The sequence below is a fragment of the Marmota marmota genome, unplaced genomic scaffold, assembly GCF_001458135.2.
Source record: "Marmota marmota marmota unplaced genomic scaffold, marMar, whole genome shotgun sequence".
Lineage (NCBI taxonomy): Eukaryota > Metazoa > Chordata > Mammalia > Rodentia > Sciuridae > Marmota > Marmota marmota.
Genome location: NW_026000079.1, coordinates 5,470,255 through 5,475,227, shown reverse-complemented (window position 1 = coordinate 5,475,227; position 4,973 = coordinate 5,470,255). Strand labels below are relative to the sequence as shown.

The 4,973-nt window shown below is 53.2% G+C and overlaps 1 long non-coding RNA gene across 1 annotated transcript; it reads left to right on the top strand.

The window, feature by feature from the left end:
- Nucleotides 1-338: 338 nt before the first annotated feature.
- On the top strand, nucleotides 339-3,126 carry LOC125620275. Its single transcript, XR_007351891.1, has 3 exons — nucleotides 339-1,066; nucleotides 1,744-1,846; nucleotides 2,184-3,126. It is a non-coding gene; the product is annotated as an uncharacterized LOC125620275 (long non-coding RNA).
- Nucleotides 3,127-4,973: the final 1,847 nt, after the last annotated feature.

Here is a 4,973-nt window from a genome sequence, read left to right as displayed (position 1 = left end):
TCCACGGTCCTCCCGTCGCCCCCCCGACCCCACCCGGCCCCGGGCCTGGGCTGCTGCCGGCTGCTCCCGCCGCGGGCCGCCTGCTCTCCCCGGTCACCTCGGGTCCCGGAGCCTCTGCTCTCCGGCCGCGCTCTCCTCAACAAAAACCTCCCCCTCTACACCCCCTCCCCACTCCCACCCCCTCTCCCCCGGCAGCGGTGATGTCAGTCTCAGGGGCAGAATGCAAATTCTCTACCCTGGAGAGGGACGCACAACCCAGGCGAGAGCCACGCCCTCTTTCCGTCTCTGTCCTCCCGGACTCCCTTCCCGCCCCCAGAAGAGCAGCTGGTCCTGTTGATGACAACCCTTCCCCCATCTTAGCCCCAGCCAGGAGTTGGGCCAGGCACTAAGATGGAGAATTTATAGAGGAGCCCTAAGGTGGGGTCCATTGTTCCGGGGGCTGGAGCTGTCCCCGGTGCTGGAAAGAAGACCCAGGAGATGGGAGCTGGGGGCGGGGAGGAGAGGGAGTCGGCATGGGGGGAGCCTGAGAGTGGAGATCCAAGGAAAGAAACCACGGGAAGGAAATCACGGATACAACAGTTGGGCGGGTTGAGAGAGAGGGAGGCATGGACAGGGAGGGACACAGGTCGCAGAGTCTGGGGACCGAGCAGAAGGGACCCGGGGAGGAAAAAGGAAAGGGAGGTGGGAAGAGGAAGAGCAGGTTGAGGGATGAGGGCGGAAGGAGAACTGTGTGTTTTCCAGAAAAGGAACCAAGAAGCACTGTCGCTTGCTGGCCTTTGCCGACACCCCCTTGTCTCTCTCGGGGTTCGGGTGTGTAAGTGTGTGGGCAGGGAGGCGCAGCGGGAGGTCGCACTTGGAAGCGCCTTCAAGACCAAGACAGCGTTCAATCCAGGGTTCTACTGTTCCCGGTGTCTAGCACCGTGTCTTTTTCAAGCTTAGTAGGTGCTTAACAAACACTTCGTGACAAGAGTGGACTCCTGATTCTCTCGGTGGGAAGAAACACAGCTGCCAAGTCCCTGTCAGGGAAGCAAAGCCAAATTACTCCTTCCTTTGCTTCTTCCTTCAAGTGAGTTCCTTGGATGGGACTCGCTCTGATTGAGTCAGGTAGCAAAAGGAGTGCGGAAGCACCTCTGGGGGCCATTATTCCCTGAAAACAATTATACCTGTATGCATGATTGGCATGCTCCAGGATCTGAGGGAACCTGCTCCTGCGTTCACTGGGCCCACTCAGCGACAGTGGTGGCCGTCAGAGGCTCTCCTACCAGGACTCACAGCTTTTGACTCACACCCGCCCTCCCTGTCATTCCCTTCCTCACCCCAGGGTGGGGCTGATGTCTTCACAGTGGTGCTGGTGTCTTTGAAATGTGTCCCAGCCCAATCCCAGAGGCTGACAGTCTCCTCTTCTGGAAGCGAAATAATAGTAACAGCACTTATATGGCACTTACATTGTCCCAGGCATTGTTCCAAGTGTGTTTTACTTTCTAACTCATTAAAACCTCACCACCGCCCTGCGCCCTGCGAGGTGGATTCTATCATTATCTCCAAACAGAGATGAAGAATCCAAGGTACAGAGCGATTAAATAACTTGCCTCAGGCCATGCAGCTAGAAAGAGGTCTTGCTGAGATTGGAGCCTGGGCAGTCTGGCCCGAGTCTTCGCACTTAACTCCCACATCAAACATTCCTCTTGGGAGTGGGGCCAGTGGTTAACCCTGACCTTTCTTCCTCTTCTGTCTTCATTTAAGCCCTGGGTGAGACAGTCCTTCTTTCTACTGCTTGATTCCATACTGACCACCTGCCATCCTTCCTTAACCTGGGTTTTTGTGTCCTGAAGCTACATTCTGACAGGTGCGTATATTTGAGTGGAAGTGTGTGTGTGTGTGTGTGTGAAGATTTGTGTACACTTCATCCTGTGGATGCCCAGGCCCTCAGTAGGGGACCCTGAGATGGAGATGGGGTGAGGGCAGTAGTAGTAGTAGTAGGAACTCAGGGGCCAGGTTCCCTCAGATCCTATCTCCAAAGTGGCTTTGAGTCAGGTAGTAGTTGCCCACCCCCGCTGCTGCTTTCCTGCCTTCTAATCTGATCTTGGTATTTATGGAGATGCTAAATAGATCACGCCCTCTGAGGATGCAGAAGGGAAGACCCCACAGCCCACTGATCTCATTACTCTGTGTCTTCTCAGCAGATCTGCCGCCCTGAGGCTCATTCAGGCTTGGACCTAATCATATTAATTGAAATATTAAACATTCACAAAAATGAATTTCAATGAACTTCTCTCAGTCCTCCTCCCAGTCAGTAATTGGGGAGACAGTGGCAGCCAACAAAACGCCTCTGATCCTTCACTTTATTTGTGGCCCCAGATGGGAGGTGTCAGTCTGAGAAAAGAAGCTGGATTTAGGGGGGGGGGAGCTCTCATCAGACCCTCCTGGCACATCTCTCATGTTCTTTCAGGACAGGGGGATGGAAGCCCTGTGAGGTAAGGATTGGGGGGTGGAACCCTATGACTCAGGGGCATATTCTGGGGAATTTTTCTCCTGGAGGAAATGAGGCCTCACGCCCTGATTCTTCCAAGATACTTTCTCTGCCTACCATCCCTCTTTCTCATTCCGTTGCAGTCAAAGCTACCTGCCCTTTGTAAAAAGATCATTGACTTTATAAAGGAAGAGTCCTGTTCCTGGTTTTAGATTCTGAGGAAGTGAGAAATGCCAGATAACTGGGGTATTTTTTAGAAAAGGTAAAATGTGATGGCCTATGTGGGCAGAGCAGCTGATCATCCAGTACTTACTGCTTCACTGAACCCAACGAAAACGTCTGCAGCAGAATTATGAAAGTACAAAGGACAGATTATGGAACTTTCCTGCCTTCAAGTGGCTTCTACCCCAAGTGGGGAAGTGAGACAGAAAAACACAATCTGTAATAGTGAGAACGGAGATGCTGTTAAGAAAGCCAAAGTAGCCTCTCTCACATACGGGCATCTGGACAATAGGGAGTGATCAGTCAAGAAAGGATAAAGTGCCAGGCATGGTGGTGCCTTGGCAATTTAGTGAGATCCTGTATCAAAATAAAACATAAAAAGAGGGGCTGGGGATGTGGCTCAGTGGTAGAGTGCTTGCCTAGCACCCGTGAGGCACTGGGTTTGATCCTCAGCACCACACAAATATAAATAAATAAAATAAAGCAACTGTGTCCATCTACAACTCAAAAATATTTAATAAATACATAAACAGGGCTAGGAATGCTGGGTGTGGTGGTGCACACCTTTAATCCCTGTGTCTCTGGAGGCTGAGACAGGAGGATCACTAGTACAAAGTTAGCCTCAGCAACTCAGCGAGACCCTGTCTTTATTTTTTAATTCTTAAATATATTTTATTTATTTATTTATTTATGTGGTGCTGAGGATTGAACCCAGTGCCTCATGCATGCTAGCAAGCGCTCTACCACTGAGCCACAACTCTGGCCCAATAGTATATATATATTTTTAACGTGCTATATCCAAATTCTATTTCAACAGGTAATCAATAAAAAGTTATTAGCAAAATACTTTACATTATTTTCACACTAAGCCTTCAAGATCCAGAGTGTCTTTTACATTTCCAGCACATCTAACACCTACAGCCACATTTCAAGTGTCAGAGCCATGGGTGGTTCTAAGAGACCACACTGGCTAGTGCAGATCTGCAGGGGTCACCGTTAGCTTTTCTGGGCAGTGTGAGGTGGAGAAATAGATCTTAGCCAACAGGACCCATCGAGTCTGCTTAACCTCTGCTCCCGCAGGAAAACTGTTCTGACAGATGGCAGCTTATCTCCCTCTCACTCTCTTAACCTTCTCTCCTAAAAAGCAGACAAACAACCAAAATGATCACTAACCCACAGGAGGCTCCGGGAAGAGGTCTGCAGCCCAGTAGCTAGCGTACCTCTTTCCCTGGCTGGGAACGGCCTCTCCGAGTCTTTGCAGACGACTGAGGGCCCATCTAATGCTCAGCTGGTTTCCCGTGCTGTTTCCCTGTTCCTTGGGGCAGTGGTTCACAATCCCTGTCGGCTTCTCTCAGCCTCTGAAGGCTGCTGCTGCGCGAGACCCCGTGGGTGTGGAAGCTCAGCGTGTGCGTGTTGACAGGCTCCTGCCCTTTCCAGGCGGCTACTCTCAGCTCCCTAACCCTCCTTAATCAGATACTAGAAGGCCCATTCCCCTTCTCCTCCCTTATCCCCTAGGGAGTGAGAGAAATAATTCGGAATTTTGGGGGAACCCAGGGTGAAGAGAATATTAATCTACATATAAGAGGGGAAATTCTGCCAGGGTGCCGTCTCGGTCCTTTCCAGCACCTTCTCTGGGAAGGCCCCTTCCTTTGCAGAGCCCCTCACTCCAGCTCCGGGGCGCTCCCCTGTTTTAGGAGTCCAAGGCTGCAGAGAGCGTGGAGGCGGTGCCCGTGATTCGCCCTGCTCGGGAGGCTGAGGCAGGAGGATCACAAGTCTGAGCAAGTCTGGGTGCTGGGGAGGTACTTGAGTGGTAGAGTGACCCACGCCGAGAGGCCCTGGGTTCGAAAGCCAGTGTCAAGGGGCAGGGACGGGGACAGGGACGAGGGCGGGGAGACGCGAGATTCAACGTCCGCGTCTGGGGACGAACAGCAGGTCGGCCTCGGGGCGGTGGATTCCCCGCCCCGTGACCAGGCGTCCTGCGGCTTCTGCCTCCGCCAGGACCGGATTCCGGGGGACCCTGCCCTAGGGACCTTTATTCCTGTTTTGCTCTAGAACTAAGCACGGCGCTTGGGTGGGGCCAGAGGAAGGCTCATTTCACAGAAACTAAGTTCAAGAACCAGCCCCAGAGCCGGGGCACCTCCCACGCTCGCTCCTCGGCGGCAGAGGGGACCCCACTGCGCTTCCCTCAGCCCCCGCCCCCCGTAGGGGCGGGGCGATGGCGGGGCGGGGCCTCGCGGCCGCGACCCGTCGCCTAGACGACCGCCCCAAGATGGCGACGCTG